Genomic DNA, 22232 nt, shown 5'->3' with positions numbered 1-22232 from the left:
TATGCTACAAGCTAATGACGTTGGTACGGTGTGCGTACGCGATTTAAGTAGGCCCGCGAGGTAGCCATTACTCGTGATTCACGCAGGTACGTACGTACGTAGCCAATGTCCGCGAGTTAGGCAGTGCTCGCGAGTTAGCTCGCTACAGTGCTCGCTCGCGAGTTAGCTCGAGTTACGTACCTATTAAAAATTCTATAGTATGTGTCTCTAACTTATTTATAAAGCAGCTCATTGCTATCACGAAAGAAGTAGAAAAATGACTAGAGTATGTGTGGCATGTTGTTCACTATAGTTGGCCTGGTGTATGCTCTGGTCCAGTCACAGCCTCCTTTTTGCTGTAGCAGCCAGCAATGAAGTGACAAGCTTTCTTAAATAGATCAGTGCAGCTAATGATAAATTTATAACTTCCGGAATTAAAATTATAGCACTGGTAGGGCTGATGGAGGCACTCCAAGAATTCCAAATAACTCAAACAACCCAGCCAATAATTAAATCACTGACATTCAACACTTTGAAGTGATGGCAAAGCCATATCACATGACAGCAGGTCTTTAATATAAAGTTTAGAAACCTTACCTCATGATCAGCCCAAATTGTATTTATATCTCATTAACTGTGTCAGTAATGTTGCTTTCTGAGTGTTTATTAAACAAATTCTTATTTCTGCATACACAGGGAGCAAGAAAAGATGCCTTGAATATCAAGAAGAGGTAGAAGAATACCAAAATGATGAAGAATACAAAGATGATGAAGGATTCAAGGATGAAGAAGGACAGGATGAAAAAGAATACCAGGATAAAGAAAACTGCAGGGAGGAGCACAATGACTTTGACAAATTATCAACTCCACCGACAGCTAAGAAACTTAAAATGGTAGGCCTTACTCCGCCTTAATTGTTACAAGTGTACAAAAGAATTAAGAATTTCAATACAATTAAAGATCAAAATAGTATTGAAAAAAGGGCAGAGATTTTCTACCACCTGATGTCATACTAGTACACATACTTTAGTTGCCAATATCATACAGTGTATAGTAATAGTAAGGGCGACGAAGGTGTGAGCCTGGTCCACGAAAATAAATCAACCAAATGTCATCTTCACAAATCCTTCACAGCCACTTGACAGTACTGGTCAGGTAAAAACAAGCCCAAATGTGTCTTCACAATGACCCAAAATATTTTTTATGAGGTGCTACAAAATTAAAAAAAATAGGTTTTTTTTTGCAAATTTTCTATTGCCTGCCTGATGCGTTCAGTCAAGCATAGCAGAAAATGGTCACAGCTACAGCCTTACTTCTTTGGCAGAAAAACTTCAAATTTGGTGGCAAAAAATCCTTTCACGCCTACGATGTAGCACCATTGCTTTACTGTTTCACTGTTGATCCTTCTTTATCATGGCTATCGCTCATCAGTATGGCTTCCACCAAACCACACAATCATTGCACCCCAAAATATTGGAATATTTGTGCTAGTGCACCAAACACCCACATGATTTTAAAGCTGTGGCTCGGAATATGGCACTTGTGTTTGTTCTGGTACACACCGTTGAGAATCTATGCGTAAGAGTTAGTGCAATAAACTAAACCAGTGTGTCTTAAAATAATTGAATACAAGTCCGTTTATGTAGCCCAGTCATCATTCACCTTGTTACTGATTATAGTGGTCTTGGCATGAGACTTCAGCAGTTCCACTTTTCTGGGTTGCACTCATATGCCCTACCAGCAACTGCTATCCTATGCAATATAATAACAGCACATTGAAATTGCTATAGTGTAATTTGTGTGTGTTTACAAAAAAAAGTACACAAACAAGTCAGTATGAGAAAGGGCTGCAACAATAAATAGCACTGAAACAAGCCGCTGAGACGAAACACAACGTGCATGCTATGTTGTTTGGCTAAAGTAGGGATTTAAAAGCATGCACTCAGTTGTGTTTCGTCTCAGCGGCTTGTTTCTGTGCTTTGTTGCAGCCCCTACTCATACTGAAAAAAATCCTATTTTTTCTTATACTTGTTCTACAATGGTACCCCAGCTGTCAAGTACTGAGAAGTGCAATAGCCATTACATTCATTTACAGTTTTATGTTCAGCACGTTACACAGTGTTTCGAGCAAAGAACCACCCCTACAGACAATCAACTCTATGGAAAATAGAAATAACTTCTGAAGACATCAAATGTGACCCAATTTTAAAAACAGTCGTCACTTTGAAGTCAGCTTGTTGCATGTGTGAGTTAGCACTAACGTGATACAGTATGGGTTAACATGTACGGGTGACCCAATTTGACAAAACCAGGCTTCCACCCACCCAGTTTTATGTGTTTGAAGGAACATAAGTCTATGTAGAAGTATGCCATCAATTTCACATTTTGACCAGCTATTTTATGAACGTATGAGAAGGTTGTGTGAAGTTTCTAGGTCAATAGCATGCTGTGAGGTCAAGTTAAAGTCAAAGCATTGGATGTGTATGGAAGCCTGGTTTAGTCAAATTCGGTCACACATTGACATTATTGTTGTGTATGTGTACGGAACAGAAAAGGATAAATCACTAAAGAAAAATGCTGGAAAGACTAAAGTACAATTGTAATAATAATTGAGAATAAAATTTATGCACACTCTGTGTTAACATGTAGGGAAGTGGAGAAAGCAAGTCATCCAAAAAAGATGCTGGAGGAAAGACTAAAGTACAGTTGTAATAAATAATTGAGAATAGAATTTATGCACACTCTGTGTTAACATGTAGGGAAGTGGAGAAAGCAAGTCATCCAAAAAAGATGCTGGAGGAAAGAGTAAAGTACAGTATTCCTGCTAAGCAATAAAATATTATTGGCAGAAAAAAATGAAAGTGACAGCTGGAGCTGAGCTATGTATGGGCTGGCTTACTTACCTGTCTTGCTACAACAATTTGTAGTGTTCCACCTGCCTCAAACTACACTGTAGCTACATAATAACATTCAACATGTGTTAAACCTTTCAGGCTGTACTCAAAAGTAGGCACTCAAAAATTTGAATGATTGCCCATGGCTATACCTTAACCTTAATTTGATGGGTAGAAACAGATTGTGAACAATAGAGAAAGTGATTTTGTTAAGTGTAAACTAAACGCTTAGATTGCAAAGCCACTGCTATCAAACACTACTACAATATATGTTGGTATTATGATATTTTGATTGTCTTTTGATGATTGCATTAATGCCCAATACTGCTCAAAATGATGTGGAATCTTGTTAGCATACTAGCAAGACAGATGTCTTACCAGAATAAAAGCTGTGAATACCACATGTAGGCCATTGCCATAAACATGCATGGCTATAGGATTCTTCAGTGGATAAACACCTCTCAGGAATGATGTAATAGTCAACTCAGTTCTGCCTTGTGCCTACATGAGTGTCAACTACCAGCTAGTGCAACATTACCTCTAGGTGGTACCGTATGTTGGTATAACACAAATTGTATGGTCACTTCTATGCATAAAGCCATTGTATTAAATTATTCTGTGTTGCTGTATAAATACTGAAACAATTAAAATTTTACGACCGCTTATTTTGTTTCTTATGTTGGCAGGCAATTGGAATGTAATATTAGCCCAAGTCAGACATGTTTTTCTAGCTGCACAACACACAGTGTGCAAAAATTAGTAAACAACGCCTGATGACAGTCGTTATGTAGTGCTCTGTATCACACACTCATCTAATAGCCATGTACACAGATTATCATGCTATTGGTACTTGCAGGATGACGGTTTCATATTTCATATTGGCACTGCAGCACCATCAGAGCCACCCGAACATATTGAGGTATTTTAATGATTAAATGTGACCGGATTTGCGAAAAGGTACCTTTCCACACATTTAACAAACAAGCTTTAATGTTAGTTGACTCCTTACTCTAATTACGTTGCTTTTTGTATCACAATGTAACTTTAATCATGTAAAACTTTAAGCCATTTACAATTGTAAAAAAGTAGTGAAGTTTCAAGTTTCAAAAAATGGGTCAAATTTTGTGTATGGAAAAGGTTCCTTTTTGCAAGTCCTGTCACAAATTGTATTTCAAGATTTGCAATGAACTGCTTAATTGTAGAAGAGCCAGCCAAAGGCACCTGCAGAAGTGTATAATGAAAAGGGCAATGCCATTGAGAATTACACAGAAGAGAGCAATGCTGAAGATGATTTCAACCATGTTAGCTTGTGTATTGTTTGTAGTTGTGTGTATACTTTGTGGATTTAACAGCAGTTTGTTGAGAAACTGCCATACAGAGTAACAGTTGGTGATGGGCCTGCAGACTGTTCATCTTTACCTAAGCATATGATGTATAGAGAGCAGCAAGAAGTTAGTGAGGTTAAAGGGGCAATGCATTGCTTTCGAAGCCATTTAAGTTTTTGGGATGCACGTGATTTGTGTGTATACAATAAAATCACATGCCACTGTTGCATTTATATATGCGTGTGTAAAATTTTAGCGCGGTAGTCACTGGGACTTCAGAAACCAAAAGATGCTCTGTGTCAGTTGCAGATCACAACATGATTGACGCCGCAGTGTGCACCGGAGAGAAACATGCGAGCACAAATTCCTGAGCGGAAGGACACAATTACCCCCAAGTCATAGATTATAAAGGGCGTAGCAGCCCTCTATAATCTATACACAAGGCATACGTATCTACGTACGTACTTCGGATTATTCAATACACGAGTGTACGAGCAAAACAGCCTGAGGACGCGGCACGCGAAGAGAAAGTACGCGTGTAAGTAGTACGAACCGTGACAAAAGACACGGGTGAAGAGTGGACTATGTACGCACATACGCGTTCACTCTGCGCGAGGAGAGTAAGACGTGCGCTAATAAGCTCAGAAACACGCGTGCATAACACTCCACTTTACCGAGTAAATCACTAAAACACGGTAAATTTTCATAACTACTCGAAGAGTAGTGGAAAATACCCGCGAGTTTACAGGTCGTGTGCTTAAAGTTTAAATCGAGCTGTACCGTATGATGATGAGGCTGAAGATTCTCAGAGAGCATGGATAGGATGTGATCACCCTGGTTGCTGGAGGTGGTACCATTACTGGTGTGCGGGGTACAAAAGGAAGCCTCAGAAGAAAGCCAAGTTTATTTGTACCAAATGTTTAGCATGTATATCAACACTGACAGTGATAAAACAAGACCCATGATCAAATATATTACACTATTTCAACTCACTATTTGATTACCCGATCCATACAAATTGTTCTCTAACTTGTCTTCAATTCTATTGGTGTAGAAAAGCACGGGGAACAAGCTAGGCATTGTGTGCAACTTCTTTCTGACACTCTATAGGGAGAAACACAAAAATACGTAAATTCACGAAGTTACCCCCAAACGTGTTTTTTGACACCACCGGATGTTTAGTGTATCTCTTCAGCAATAAGCTCAAATCTCTTGTGTTGGTATGCTGAGAGTACATATGTACGCACTAAACATAACGAACTTTGGTTAAAATCGATTCTGTAGATCGAAAGTTATAAACAAAAAAGCAAAGTATTCACGAAGTTACCCCCGCCTACCTTAGTAATAATGCATTTATTTATATTTCTTGATTAAATGGCATATATAAAAGCATTTTCAGCCAGTTCCTTTGAACAATGCTGGTCTAAGGGAGCTTGCTAAGCATCAGTGCAATCCTTATTTTGCTGGAGGCTTGCAGAAACTTTAAAGCACACACAGAGATTTTTATTACAAGTTTGGGAGGCTTTATACAGAGAAATGTTAACTGTGTATATTACAAACACTGATTTGAATTGAAGTGTTTTGTTTCATGGATAGCCATGATTCAATATGCCTCTGATGGATGTAATCACTGGATGCATAGAAACACAACTATACCATAGACAACTACACAAATCAAACTTATTGATTTTGCAAGAAGCTGTACAGTTAATAACTTATGTTGGTGACTTACTTCGCCATAAGGAAGGAGGGGGGAATTTTTATTGTTAAAAGAGTGGGAATGTTTGTAGCTGAATCAGCTAAATCCACAATACCAATTCAGGGTGTTCCCTAAAGGGCAGTGCAACTTTGTTCAAAATTCCTTTGATGTGGTAAATGGAATGTATTTTATCAATAAAATCAACTTTGATTTTGGTAATAAATTGACGGTTTTAGTTCTACTTTACTTTGCTGGGAAAACTCTGCAGTTGGTAGGATTACATAGTTCAGCTAATTTTAGCAAGTATCAATGATATGCACATAATCAATCATGCTGTCTGTTTAGTTTAAGATAAAGAAAGTGGTGATGGAGCAACATACGATTTTGAATCATTCAGAAAGGGAGTACACTCACTGTATAGGAGTATTTTTGTAATATTACGTACATAAATTCTTTGCATAACTGTATAGTATTTGTCCAATTAAGTGCATAACTGCTGTAACAACAGTACCAAACCTGACAGTGGACCATTGACACTGCCAGTTAATCTGATTCACATTGTAACACGTCACAAAAATATAAAATCATTAACAGACCAATATTTTATTAAATGCTATCCTACTAGGGACCTGGAGAAGGCTATAAAGCCTGTGAATACATGTCACAGGAATTCCAGAGACCCCCCCCCCCCCCCCTCCTTTCTCTCTCTCTCACACACACACACACACACATACATACTTAAACATACCCACAAACCCATCACAGAATGTCCGATTCAGAAAGTGGATCCTATGATGAATCATTTGACCACCTTAGTCTCCACACCCCTACACCCTTCCCAGATCTATTAATAGGAGATGACCTAACTGACATAAAAAAGATGAAATTTCACGCAAATAGCACCATCCCAATACCACAAAGCCAACTGGCTGCAGGATCCTCTGCTGATACACCATCGACTAGTACTCCAGTGTCCCACCAGATGAGTAGTGCTGAACAGTCTAGAAAAGACAGGTTAAAAGCCTTGCTATTCCCACTTCAGCATCCCCTCGTGATCTAGCAAAACTTGAGACAAGACAACACTATTTCCTGCCGTCATCTTGTCTTGACTATGGTTTGTTTAGTTGCCACGGAAACCATTATCAATTATCATTTTTGCACTTTTTGTAACTATATACACCATGTTTTACTTTAGAATTCCAAAAATTAATGCTTTGATATTACACGATAGTCGATGTTTGTGCAGCAACCATAGAGTTTAAACTGAGAGTCCTCATGGCAGCCAAAATTCCGTAGACAGAAAAGGGTGCCATAGCGGACTTTGTAAGCAGGTGGATGTCCTAGAAAGAAGTCTACAGCTATGTAAGTTACAAGGGACATTGTACCACAAAAAAAAGGCAGCAATGTTTAATCCACTTAACAAGATATTGGCAATTTTGGTGGCACAAAACACTTTAAACAAGACATTTCATCAGATTAACAGCATCGTTAATAACAAGTAGTACTGTTGTGGTGAGAATGCAGCGTAACATTGATCCTTCACCAGATGTCCAATTGTGACCACAACAACTTTGTACCTGTAAAGGTGACTCTTGTGTTGTAAGGTTGAGTTGTTGTTCTTCGTGTTCTTTGATCCCTCAGTTATTTGGCATGTTACAATACTTAATTTTCAATTTTAATGGTTGCAACCTGTTTTAATAACAAATACTCAGACAAGGTAGTACACAAAAACAGAAAGATTTAATTGCGTTGGTCTGGAAAGTTAAAGAATTGAATGAGAATGGCAAAGAATTGTATCAACGTGCCAGTCGCTTGTTAAGAAAAATTGAAGGACATGATGTGCAAGTGGAAGATAATGCTCCATCTCAGTTAAGCAAACTTCGTCAGAAGTATGCCCTAAGAGTGTGACATGTGACCAGTGGACTCCAGCTACATATGTACTGGTATTTGTATAAATCAAGTTAAAGGTTGAAACTGAGTGTGCACTGCACTGCCACAACTAATGGTTTAATAACATGTTAATAGGATGTGGACAGTTGAGATGGGAAAGAGATGAGGAGAAATGGTTGCTTGTAAAGGACAAACTAAATATGTCTTCCATTTATTCAATTGTATAATGATAACAACTTAGTTCCAGAAGCAGCATGGACCTATAAAATGTTCAGCATAAGTGATGGCAGCTGGAAACTGCAAATCTGACAAGCAACCCAACACAATCTGAGGCAAATGTACCAAAGAGAAAAGAATGAGATATTGCTGCATTCAGTGTCATCATGCTTTAATTTTGTCAGCACAAGAAGACGACAACACAGGTAAGATTTTGGCACATTTTCAACCGAGTCACCTTTCAATTTTGTTTCAGCTCTACTGGAAAAAATTAATACTGTGGCCAACAGATAAGCACAGAAGACTGAAGGAGAAAGTCCTGTCCAGTGTATCCCACCTAAAGGGTGGACGGATGCACAGATCCACTAATTGGCCAACAAAATAATGACTCAATGGAAAATTCATATTGTAGGTGGGTAGTTACATTGTACACTATCATGATATTATGTACATGACGTGTTGTGCAGGGTTTACTACAGATGGAGAATAGAATTCGCTCCGCACTTAAGGAAACACAAGACCTTCATAATAATAATAATAATAATAAAAATTACGCTGATGCAAGAGCAAAGTTTGCTCACACAGGAATCACTAAAATAATCAACATGATTATAACTCTTAAGGGTGTGTATTAAATAAGGAGTTAAACCAAGTTAATGTGGAAAAGGGGCACATTTGGATAAAGCAACTATTAAACCTTCTTGCTGTGAAGTTTCACACCCATAGATAGATTCTTTTTCTTAGGAGATATGGATGATTATATCTGACCATGTAGTAATTTCACATGCGTGGGACAACAATTAACTTACAAATTGGGTGATTTGTTCAGGTGCTGGAATGGCTAAAACTTAGTCTTAGACAATAATACATGGGATTTAATTGCAGAAATATACCAAGAATACTTCATTAAACTATCAGAAATGTCTTTTAAAGTATTCTAGATAGTAAAAACGGAATTATTGGTAAACAAAGTGATTTGTCACCATTTGTCACCCTTAATCACTCACAGAGCACAATACATTACCATAAAAGTTAGTTTGTAATGTACAGGAGAGAAAATTGGCCATATCTCAGGAATGCTAAAAGATATTAAGCTGAAATTTTGACACAAGATAGATGAGTACCCAGTACCTTATTTAAGCTCTAAAACAGAAAATTGACCAATGTGCCAAAAAGGTAGGTTTTCCAAGATCAGGTCACATATTAGGATATCCTCTAGGGGTGATGTTTTTAACTTTTATTTGGAGATTGTAACAAGACTCTATTGTACCAACACGATTTTGACCCTCAGTATTTTACTCCAGGATGAGAGTTTAGTGAAAGGGACATTGAGGAAGAAGGTGAAAATGAATCTGATGATTCTTCACAATCTCAAGTAAAGTGGTGCTTGTCTTGGGGGCCATCAAACGGATTTTTTAGGAATGGCGATAGCACCTTTGTACCTAAACCTAGGACATTTATAGAACAACTAACAATAAAATTAATTAAGCGCAACTGTTAGTTTTTGTATATGCATCGCATCACTAGTTAGTCAGTAGGAAATGTAAGTTTTGTGAATTTTAAAAAGTTTACATGCAGAGGATAAGACAGTCACCTGTATATAAAATCCATACACACATTATAGCATACATGCATGTGAGTGCAGTGCATGCTATCATAGGCAGCGAAAAGGGGGGGGGGGGGGGCTAGGGGGCTAAAGCCCCCCCTCAGAATGATATCACACCGAAATTATCTTTCTTGGAGTGGGGCTGAAAACCATGATAAAGATCAAGATACTCTAATAGAGCAGTCACTCTAATAAGCTATGTAAGGATTTTTATGTAGTTTATCAAGCTCTGCCACTGAGGCACATATAACTGCACTACATCTCGACTGAGTGGGAGATGATCTCTTGTGTGTTGGAAACTCCACACATGCCTGAAAGGCACACAGGGCAGAATATAACAGACAAACTAATGGAAATTGCAGACAACTCGGGAATCAGTGAAAATATTTCTGTTATTGTCCATCATCAAGCTTCAAACATGGAAGCTCTTCAAACATACTGGAAAGTAAGCAAGGGTGGCAGGGAATGAAATGTTCAGGACATTGCTTGCAGCTTTGTGTAAATGCTGCATTATCCATTAATGCTATTGAATGTCTAACAGGAGCTGCCAGTAAGTTGGTAGGACACTTCAAGCATAGTGTTGTGGTTAGTAAAGAATTGAAAAAAAAGGCAAAAACAAATGGAGCAACCAGAGCTCAAATTAATACAAAGTTGTACAACACAATGGAATTTGACTTACTATATGTTAAAGAGATTGGTTGACACAAGATGGCCTGTTTAGGTAGTACTATCTTGTGAGCAAGTCACTAAAAGAAAGGATTGATACTTAGGCCTGAAAAGTGATCAGTGGATACTTGCAGAGGAACTTGTAAAGATACTGGAACCATTTGAAACCGCAACCACCTTCTTTAGTTATGAAGTAAATTCATTTCTTTGTACTACCCTACCAGTTTTGCTAGGCTTAGTGGAAGGTCTCAGGAAGGAACCTGAAAGTGAAACTGAAGATCGATTTGCTCCAGCTATAGAGGAGTTCAAGGCTTGTAGCAGATAAAATTGGTATCTTTAGCAGCTGGAAAAAAGTGATCCAATAGTACTTGTACCATTGGTAGACCCAAGGTTTAAATTGATTCAGTCACTATCTGAAGACAGCAAGGAGTGTATTAGAGCAAGTATAATCTAAATCAAAACAGCCAAGCTGTAAAAAAAGAGTGCGGCCCCCAAGGTGAAAAAAGATGTGAAATCCAAGCTGGTAGGTTAATGGCAAAAATTTTAATTACAACAATTCATGTAAATTTGGTGCCGAATCCACTACCATCACAGCCATTTCTTGGCCGCCACCTTGGATTTCACACCTTTTTTCACCTTGGGGGCTGCACTCTTTTTTTACAGCTTGGCTGTTTTGGTTTAGATATCACTTCTTTTTGTATTGCAAGTCACAAAGCTGGCCATATGGCTTTGATGCTGCTTCCTTTTAACTTGTATGGAATTGTGGAAGAAAGGTAGTAATTGTATGTATAGCTTTTGTCTGATGAAATATTTGTATATTTATCATTGAATGATGATTATCACATACTGTAGTTAATAAGGTGACTTCTTACATAACTGAACTGCAGCTGGAACTCTCGTTATTTGTAGCTGAGCTCTTTTCAGGGTGATTTGTTTCTATCTGAACTCTCTACAGGATGATTTGTTTCTAGCTGAACTCTCTACAGGGTGATTTGTTTGCAGCTGAACTCTCTACATGGTGATTTCTTTGTAGCTGAACTCTCTACAAGATGACTTGTATAAGCTGAACTCTCTACAGGGTGGCTGAATTCTGTACAGGTGATTTGTTTGCAACTGAACTATCTACAAGTTCTAGCTGATCTCTCTACAGGGTGACTTGTTTCTAGCTGATCTCTGGATGACTTGTTTCTAGTTGATCTCTCTACAGGGTGACTTGTTTCTAGCTGATCTCTGAATGACTTATTTCTAGCTGATCTCTCTACACGGTGACTTGTTTCTAGTTGAATTCTCTAGAGGGTTATTTGCAGGATGAATTGTTTCTAGCTGATCTCTGGATGACTTGTTTATAGCTGATCTCTCTACACGGTGACTTGTTTCTAGCTGAACTCTCTATAGGGTTATCTGTTTGTAATTGAACTATCTACAGGATGGTTTCCTTGTAGCTGATCTCTCTACAGGATGACGTTCTCTAGCTAAACTCTCTACAAGGTGATCTGTTCATAGCTACACTCTCTACAGGGTGATATGTTTGCAGCAAGCTACACGAACAATACATAAACAACACTAAAAACATGAAGCTTTGATTGTTCGAATAATTTCGTAGTTGAAGTGACTAATTAATATTAGTCCCAGCCGTAGTTCATGCTATAACATCCTTCAGTACATAATTTATATCCTGTGTATGCAGTGTTCAAGTTGGTAGTGCAATGTCCGACCATGTAAATATCTGTAAATATCTAAGTGAAAACTTCTACAAAAATGGTTTTGAAACATCTGATTTTTGCTAACTTCCAATTAATTCAGGCAATTACACAACTAATTGGTCAGCCAATACTCTTGCAGAATTGTCCAAGAAACTCAAGCATTTCACCAGATTGTTGCACTATTAGCCAGCTTTGGCCAAGTGGTCACTAGTTCATTCCACTCCATTTGAAATTGACTATTGACGTACAGCATAGCTATGCTAATATCATTATAATGTATGTGTACTAGTTTTTGTACTTTATGACATAAATAACTGATTATGATTGTAACTTTTTCATGCAAAAAAATTAATATTGAAAAAAAATGTTGAAATTTTTCAATTGAGTTTTCCCAAAAAGTTTGCTTATGCCCAAAAGGTAGGTTTTCCAAGATCCGGTCACTAGCTATTTAGCTAATAATTTATGTAGTTTATACCTCAAAGTTCCCGTTTGCTAACTCTTGGTAACTCCCTTCTTGCCTTGCCGTGGAAGAAAGGCTTTCTAAGAGGGTGTCTAAAGTAGTGAGCCAACATAAACTAAAATGAAGAGGGTCTAGAAAAAATTTGGAAAAGGATACAAGCCACTTCATGGTTTTTGAGGAGGAGATCATACAGACTACTGTTACTGCTGTAGACACAGACAACTCCACAGCACTATCTCAATCGGCTGTGTCCTCAATAACAATGAATACAAACATTAGGTTACATGGTAAAGGAATGCATGTAGTGTGCATTGCTACAAATTATTGCATATAGGTAGCGATTATGAGAAGCTTAAACCAAAGTGGCGGAGTCAAAGGTGATGGCAAATTGGGACTGCAGTGCAAAGGTTTATAAGCCCACTCATTGACATAGGGCTAAACGTTATTGGACTGAAATTTGAAACCTCCAGTGGAAACGTACTCCCGATAAGGGTAGGGAGGAAAATAAGAGAAATGAAACAAAATGAGGAAATTATGAATTCTGCCATTCCTAATGTTGAATACATTTTGCTCCAGTATGGAGTATCGATGAGGTGTTACCATGAGATAACAAAAATCATCAGTAGTGACAAGTGACAAAAAGAATGAGTTGAGTTGTTTAGTCTTTGTATTATCATGACCATACCCATAAACTATAATATATCTTTTACGTTTCAAAGACACCTCAAGCAGACACAATTTTGAAGACATTATGAAGTATATTACAATTGATTTATCACTTTGTGTATAGTATACAAAGTGACCAATGGGAATATCTTATGTGATGAGACTGACATAACAGGTAGAGTATACTACATTATTGTACTGTTTGATAACACACCAGTAACATAGCTAGCCAGACATCAACTCTCAAGGTCATACAATTCAGTGACCTTTACAAGAGTTGATACCCAGGACTATGTTAGTGACACATGTGACAGTGTTAGTCTATTGACTGTGGTGGGCTAGTTGTCACCCTCAAAATCACTCTGTATCTGAATGACTCTGATGGTGAACACTAGGACCCAAGGGGACAGCTAAAAAGTTGTGAGACAAGGGAGGTTGCCTATACCTGCAGATATACTAGTGGACATTTAATCCCTAAATCAATCATGGTTATAGACTGAGTTAGGGATTGTTCACTAGTATATCTGCAGGTATAGGCAACCTCCCAGAGGAGTCACCAACTGATGCGATGGGGGAAATAAGTTAATAAATATTTATACCTCTTGTGACAATGTCTCAAGGTCACATTTGCATGATTGTTGCCCTAAGCAGTGAGTGGGGAAAGGATTCATAATGAAAACAGAGATTTTCTCAATTTTTAAAATAACATGTTTACTTATCAATCAGTCAGTAATTTTGATGAGTCAGAAGCAAAGCAATTTTTCTTGCAATATAGTTTGGATATCCCTATTGATGAGGTAAGAATAATGACTAATAACCCTTTACTGCTACAGAAACTAGTAAAAGGTATGGCTGCTTGGAAAAATGATAATGAGGACATATCAGCAAGGACGAATACAAGTCGTATCTTCAAGCTTCAATCCAAAGATCAATAGAAAATTTTACGTAGGACACTTTCTCCCAAGTTGAACAACTGCAGGTATTTAAAAACGTATGCAACAAAATTGGAAAAAACTCTATATTATGCAAAAACAGGGTATAATTTGAGCATCAATGATAATATGACAGAGTTTTTATTGAGTTGGGTTAACGAGGATGGGCATTGCTACATTGCAAGCAAAGATTTGTGATGATGGTGGCTTACTATATAACAAGGGGAATGTCTTTGTCCAGCTCTGGACTGTGGTTACACAATTATAAATGACTAAAGCAGTATAGAGTTGGATGGACTGATTTTATTAGGCTGGTAGATGTACATGGTGACATGACAAAGCCCAAAAAGACCATTGATAATAAATAGACAAGCTGCTGCAGCTTGTCTATTTGTCACCCAAAATTTAAGATTGCAGTATGCTGGTATTTGTATAAATCAAGTTAAAGGTAGAAACTGAGTGTGCACTGCACTGCCACAACTACTGGTTTAATAACATGTTAATAGGATATGGACAGTTGAGATGGGAAAGAGATGAGGAGAAATGGCTGCTTGTAAAGGACAAACTAAACATTTCTTCAGCTTGTTATGTGTTCAACATTTGTTTAATTGTATAATGATAACAACTGAGTTTCAGAAGCAGCATGGACCTATAAAATGCTCAGCACAAGTGATAGCAGCTGGAAACTGCAAATCTGACAAGCCTGAACAGCAACTCAACACAATCTTAGGCAAATGTACCAAAGAGAAAAGAATGAGGTATTGCTGCATTTCAGTGTCACCATGCTTTAATTTTGTCAGCACAAGAAGACGACAGCACAGGTAAGAGTTAGATACATTTTCAACCGTGTCACCTTTCAATTTTGTTTCAATTCTACTGGAAAAAATTAATACTGTGGCCAACAGATAAGACAGAAGACTGAAGGAGAAAGCCCTGTCCAGTGTATCCCACATAAAGGGTTGACAGATGTAAAGATCCACAAAGTGGCCAACAAAATAATGGCTCAACGGAAAATGCATGTTGCAGGTGGGTAGTTACATTGTACACTATCATGATATTATTTACATGATGTATTGTACAGGATTCACTACAGATGGAGAATGGAATTCGCTCCACACTAGAGGAAACACAAGACCTTTGTCATTTAAAAAAAATCGTGCTAATGCAAAAGCAAAGTTTGCTCACACAGGAATCACTATAATAATTGACATGATTATAACTCTTAAGGGTGTGTATTAAATAAGGAGTTAAACCAAAAGGGGCACATGCAATAGGTATACAGGGGGTAAAGGCATCATGTGCAACGGCCTATGATGAGCACTCTCGGAAAGATTGTATGAAAGATTTATTAGATGTGTATGAATATGCTGTGGATGTCTCATGGAAAGACAAGTGTGATTCATGTAGATGGTCACCATTAATAACTGGGTACAGTTTCTTACTCAAGAAAATAGCAACAGCAAACACACTTATACTTTCATGTAAGACCAAGGGTCACCGGTTGCACCAAACTATTTGAACACACACGTACGTGACTCGCTACTGATATCGATCAGAGAGAGCAACTCACGGCAAACTATATAGCAACGTGTAAGTCAATAAATATAGTTTATTTAGTAACAATGTTAAACCGAGTCGGGTCATCCAGGTCCCGCTTTACAGATTATCCGGGTCTGACCCCACGTGCTAAATTAAATGTGGACATGTTACCACACGTCATAGTGTAGCCCTGCTTCTTTTGTGAGCCACCCCCACTTATGTAAATTACTGTCTGTAGACATATGGTAGTCACGCCCATTCATCAGTCTGTAGGTATACACGAATCCACGCCCACTTACATAAATTACTGTCTGTAGACATATGGTAGCCACGCACATTCATCAGTCTGTAGGTATGCACAGAATCCACGTCTGTTATTGTCTGCAGGCAGCCACGCCCATTGATCAGTTGTTATTATATGACTCATATTCTAGTATAATAGTACTGTGATTAACTTTTAAAATATTGTGACTGGTTAGGTGAAAAGCAAGCTATTTAGTGGTCATGAGCTTGCAAAAAACTTCACAAACAAGTATAAGAAAAAAATAGGAATTTTAAATTAGTGTTGCACAGTAGGGATTAGTGTTGCACATTCACTTCTTATTGTTTTACAGTATTTGGACATTACGTACTACTCTGATCCAGCTTGTTTCAGTACTTTTTATTGCAGCACTGTACACTGTCCACTGTCCCTAATCTAATTTAAAATTCCTAATTTTTCTTATACTTGTTTAAATAGGCATTTATATGACTTATCACCTAGCTTCTTATTCTTAATAGCTGATAGTAGAATAGGTGTCATCAGGCAAGTACTCCTGTTTGGTGGGTACAATAATCACAGGAAAGGAGCTGACATCTGTGGCGGCATGGCTGTCCTGTTTAGTCTCCATAATGGTCTCTATAATTATAATGCAGTGCTGCTCACCGACATATACTGAATACTTTCCCCCGAGTGATTTCCCCTAACATTCCTTGCTACACTGAGCACACTTTTATTGCAACCGAGTGTCAATATTACATGGTGATCTTGTGGTTATTTTATGTATTGAACCACAACTGCAACAGTAAACGTAGTGCTCATGGGCAAATCCTTCAGATAAAGGGGTTCCTTTCAAACAAAATATACAAAATACTACACTGAATCGTTGGCATCCCAATGGACGTTAACTCCAAAATTGTTGAAGAGGTACAGTTTGTGAGTTGCTGATAACAATCACATCTGCAGGAATTGAAAGGAACCTTGAAGTGAAGCTTGGGTGCTTGGCATGAACACAGTAAACACACATCATCAAACAATGGTAATAAATATCTTTTTCCTTTGCAGTAAGTTTAATAACCTTTGTTACAGTAGAGCTAGGCAATATTTCAATATATTGGCAGTATCAATCTATTTTAAGTAGAAACTACTGTTTCCCCAGTCTTGATTGCTGTATAACAGGTGGGCCAATCATGCCAAAATATATCTTGACACAAACAGTTTCATATTGGTATATCGTATCGGTTTTTGGCAACAAAATTGGGACCCACTGATATTGATAAAACTCTCCATATCGGCCACCAATACGATATGTATCGGTACAGCCCTAAATGCATGGTTGTGTTATTTGATTTAACAGATGTGAGCAGTGATTCTAGCGGTCAACAACATACTAGCAGCGAAGATGTATGTGTGCATTGTTTTGTTAGCTCAAAAAGTATAGAAAATTATACAGACATGTCAAATGTAAGTAGCAGTTCAAATGTAAGTAGCAGTTCTGAAAAGTGTAACAACACTCATAATCACGCATTACAGTCACACAAAGACAGAGGTCTAGAACTAAATACACTGTACAATGTCAATGAAAGTGAAAATCACATAGTGCATATTATATTGCTAATATACTGTCTCATACAATAATATTATAGCAAGAACTGCAGTTCTGATAGTCAACAGAGCGTTGTGCCAAACCAACCATTACTATCTCCTGAGGTTGATCGTTTATAGAGCTATGAGAAATATTCTTTGCTTAATCATCATTTCATACCCAGTGCCACATACAAATTTCCAGCCCACACTTTTGGAAAGCAGCAAAGACACTTTCTGCGGAGCGGGTTGACAAAATATAAAGGTTTGGCTTATTCAAAAAGTGCAGACAGTGGGTATTGTAAGTATTGCATACTCTTTGCTCAAACAGAAGTATCAGGACAACGATTGGGTATGCTTGTTAATCGACCATTTACCAATTTAAAGCATGCCAGTGACATCTTAAATGAGCATTTTAATCAAAAATCACATTTGCTTGCAGTACAGAAAGCAAAGGCTTTCTCTAATGTAATGGCCAACAATGCTGTATCAATTGATCAACAGGTCAATTCTCAGGTAGCTAAAACAGTAGAAAAGAATCGTTTAAAACTATGTAGCTACTGTGATTATTTTGTGGCCATCAAGCAATTGCCTTAAGAGGCCATCATGATGATTGGTCAATGATTGATGATGACCCAGCTGACAGCCATAGTGGTGATTTTCATGCATTATTGCAGTTTCGCATAGATGCTGGTGATTGTATTCTTAAAGAGCATCTTCAAACGGCAAGCAATAATGCCAATTACACCAGCAAAACAACACAAAATGACATGACTAAAGCTTTTGGTAGGCTGATTTAGGATAAAATTTTGAGTAAAATAAAACAGGCCAAGTTTTTTTTCCATTATTGCAGATGAAGCTACTGATGCTGCAAAGACTGAGCAGTTATCTATCAGCATTCGTTTTGTAGATGAAGATGGCATTCCATGTGAACGATTTCTTTGTTTTCATGCTTGTGAAACTGCAATTGCAAATAACATAATTGGCAAACTTGTTGACTGGCAACTAGAGCCAGAGTTTTTGTGAGGCCAGGCGTACAGTGCAATGGCAGGCCAGTCAAAGGGACAGGGTGCAGCTGGGTGCATTGCTTCAAAGAACCCTAAGGCCATATATACACACTGTGCATCTCACAGACTCAACCTGTGTGTTATGAAGTGTTGCGACATACGTGAAGTAAACAACATGATGCATGACCTTTTTCTTCCCATTGTTTGTTGCTTTGAAAGCATTGCCGGAAGTAGTGCTGGTGAATGGAATAGGGATACAAGGTCAGATTGCTGAATCTTTCTTGCTTGCAATGTCACAATTTTCTTTCATCGTGACATTGGTAGCCACTCACAATGTTTTGGCTTACACAAAGGGCTTAAATTCTCAAAACATTGTAGAATTCATTCAAATACTGCCATCTACAATTAGCAATTCACGGAGTGTGATAGACAGGGAAAGCTTGCAGTCCACCTTGCGGCTCTATGAAGATGATCTTCCATCTGCACTACCTTTTGATGCTGAACTTGAAATGTGGCAGCAGCACTGGACGGCTGACCGCCAACTAGCTTCCCAATTGAACACTCCAGAAAAAGCACTTTCTCATGCAGATAGTGACTTTTATTTTATCCAAATATACATGTGCTTCTAAGGATAATGGCTACTCTGCCAGTAACCAGCTGTGAATGTGAACGCTCAATCAGTTTACTTAGGTTGCTTAAAACATCTTTGAGGAGTAGCATGGGACAAGAGAGAGGCTGAATGGTTTAGCACTACTACATTGTCATCAACGTACATGTGGTCTAACACCATAAGAAGTAGTAGAAGAATTTTCTCGCTGTCATCCGCGACGAATGAACCTCTAAGTTATTGAGCTTTCATTTTCGTTTGCCTCTGGAAAGATCTCGTTTTATTAAAATCATGTTCCCTGCACAAGAGCAAGTCATTTGAGTAGCAAGCAGGCTTCTAGCTTGAAGCCAACTAATTGTCTTTAACCTAGCATCAAACAATGTTTCTGTAAAGATAAATTCAGCAATTCAACAAGATGCGGATCACGAGGAGCAGATGTCACAGCCATAGCTACTATATAGGTTGGGCGACAAAGTAATAATCAGCTGTACTACGATCAGTTTTATAGCCTCCAGCTTAACTGCTTCTGGTTGCAATGCACATACTCCATGTAGCTATATATAGCTAAGCTAATGAAAATAAAATAATTGAAACTGTATAAATATCACCTCCAACTTCCTTAATGTGATTTGTATAAAATCAGCTAGGGATCCAGCAGCTACAGAGTTATGGCGGCCCAGTTTATTGGCAACAAGTTAAGTGGCAAGACACGAAACTTGGAGAAGGAAATGGAAGTTTTTTTTCCTGTACCAAGAGCATCGCTGTGAACTGAAATGTAAACGATCAGTGATGTTGGACAAGGTCCAAGAAGCTTTGATTAGCAACCAAGCTGGTCTTCCTGGGTCATTGGACCAGGCAACATCCATAGAAGTACATACTTTACAGTCGATCAAAAAAGTGATTGAAAAAAAGAGATAGACTACAGTTGTTAGTGTACATTCAATGTAAGGCCAGCAAGGAGAGATGGGATACAGTATTTGGGAAGACATCCCCAGATTTCTACTGCTGCGATTGCTTACCACTAAAACCTCGAGTAATGCTATGTATTATAGGTAAGCCTACTACAGTGGAAAGATGCACAGTCCTTATGTCAATATGTAAGTGGCTCCCTGCTGTGGCCAATACTGCAATAAAACATGAATGCTCAATATTGTCCCAGATCCCATTCTGTAAGTATATGGAGAATACTAAATTTTAACTTGCTACTTATAGAATTCAGAATACCTGAAATTTTATATAAAGAAAATTAAGCAAAATGAGCCCTATATAGAGTGTTTTCATCGCGTGAGCAAAATTACGTAATTTAATAAATCCGCCATATTGGAGCACCACTTTACAACTGGATTCTAAACGCTTGTAGTCTAGTCGAAATTTTGTGAACCTAGTAATCTCAAGAACTATGAAGTTTTTTTTCTGATTTATGTTCCAAGGTGGTTCTAGAACAGATTCAGCTTGGTTGCCCAAGTGGCAACTTTGGGCAACTCTAGAAAATTGGCGAAAATTTATATGCAGGAAGTCATAAATTTACATATGAGCTAGTGTTCATAACTCTTCGGGATTTTATACAATCAAAGTAATTTTGGCACCATTGAATTCAGCACATTTTTCTGCACAAGATGATACTAATTTGAGGTCAAAAAACAAATTACGTAATTGGTTGCCATGGTAACGGACGTTCTATATTAATTTTTAAAAGGGAGCAGAAGAGTAGCTACCACTCGTTTTCAGACTTAAGTTTTGGTTGTATGATAATCTACAAGGTTTGATATTGGATCAGGAGTAGAGTAAGTGTAGATTTGATGCATTTGGCTGGTTTTCTAATTAATGCAGTACGTTTTTCTGTTTCATTTTTGTAAACTTTACTTTCAACTTTAAAAAAATTGTTTTTTAGGTGTTTGACATCCTGCAATACATATTTCTGCAACAATTTTCACATTTCTTTTGCTTCCGATGGCTACATTGGGTGATCAAAAGTGCTTTCTTCCAATCTGTAGTAAGTCTGGGCAATTTAGCACTTTCAAACAAAAAGCAGTGAAGAAGCTGATAGAGTGTGCAGTGGAGCGTGGTGACCAGGAGCTTCATAACAAATTGCAGAGCATTCTAAATTCTCATGGAGAACAAGCATCAGTTGAACTCCATAAGAACTGTTATTGTTCGTATACATCAAAGGATCATATAAAGAAACTTGTGTCAAGGAAGAGGAAGGCTTCGGAAGCTGACATCACAGAGGCTCCAACAGCTAGGGTTAGAAGATCACAAGTAGGTGATTTTCAGTTCAAAAATCACTGTTTATTTTGTGCTAAAGTGTGTGAACCTATAAACCCTAAGCATCCTGATAGGTGGGAGAAAGATAAAGCTTGAGCACCTTTTTACATATGAGCTATGTTCAGTTCCTTCATCACTTCTAGATGAACACAGTTGTCTCCGCAAAGCCAACAAGTCTGCTCTAGTTAAACGTCTTGGAGTGCTTGATGTCTTACCAGTAACTCCTGAAACTGTTGTAGTGGATGTTTCGCAGCTATTTTATCACACTGTGTGGCCACATGGTGGTAATCTGTCTAATTTGATTGCTTGCATTCAAAGTAAGATTAGTCGTTATCCAGATGCTACTGAGAAAATCATTGTATTTGACAAATACAATGACACTTCTGCCAAAGATCATGAGAGAATGCGGCGTGCTGGGGAGGTGGTAGTTGACTACGAGCTCTCCATCACTAGTCCCCTTCCCAAAAGAGATGCAATTCTCAAAAGCAAGAACAACAAGCGACGGTTGGCAAGTGTGTTGTGCACCTTCAGCATGGATAACAATGTGACAATGGAAACTAGGGATGATGGTGCCTTTAGTCATGATGAAGCTGATGTCACAATGGTTTCGTATGTCATACAGGCTGCTAGCCATGGCAAGAGTGTGATTCGTGTTCTTAGTGATGACACTGATGTCTTTGTTTTATTGGTCTATTGGGTGCATCGAGCTGGACTGCAATGTAAGGTACAGATGGAAAGATGGGATGGGACAGTGCTGGACATTAATGCTACTTGTGCTGACTTGGGCGAAAAATGCTTTCAGCTCCTTGGTATGCATGCCCTAAGTGGATGTGACACAGTATCGTACCCATATGGCAAGGGTAAAATCAGTGCACTTAACACCCTGCTTACTGGAAACTTCCCAGGTTTAGCCCATGAACTTGGTGAGGTAGACG

At 38.2% G+C, this 22232-nt stretch overlaps 1 protein-coding gene across 4 annotated transcripts in view; it reads right to left on the bottom strand.

Annotated features, from left to right (window-relative positions):
- Positions 1-22232, bottom strand: part of LOC136244182 (titin-like) — a 74707-nt gene that overhangs the window by 23525 nt on the left and 28950 nt on the right. The window contains exons 3-4 of one of the 4 annotated variants that reach the window (XR_010695068.1): positions 6646-6898; positions 5192-5302 (exon numbers count right to left, since the gene is read on the bottom strand). The exons of 2 other annotated variants lie outside the window; for them this stretch is intronic. The gene's annotated coding sequence lies outside the window, so the exon portion shown is untranslated. The remainder of the gene's footprint in view (positions 1-5191; positions 5303-6645; positions 6899-22232) is intronic. One more of the 4 variants, XR_010695069.1, reaches the window with a different exon arrangement.

This window comes from Dysidea avara, chromosome 14 (genome assembly GCF_963678975.1).
Source record: "Dysidea avara chromosome 14, odDysAvar1.4, whole genome shotgun sequence".
In the NCBI taxonomy this organism is placed as follows: Eukaryota; Metazoa; Porifera; class Demospongiae; order Dictyoceratida; family Dysideidae; genus Dysidea; species Dysidea avara.
The sequence above is the reverse complement of the archived record's forward strand: the minus strand, read 5'-3'. Positions and strand labels throughout refer to the sequence as shown.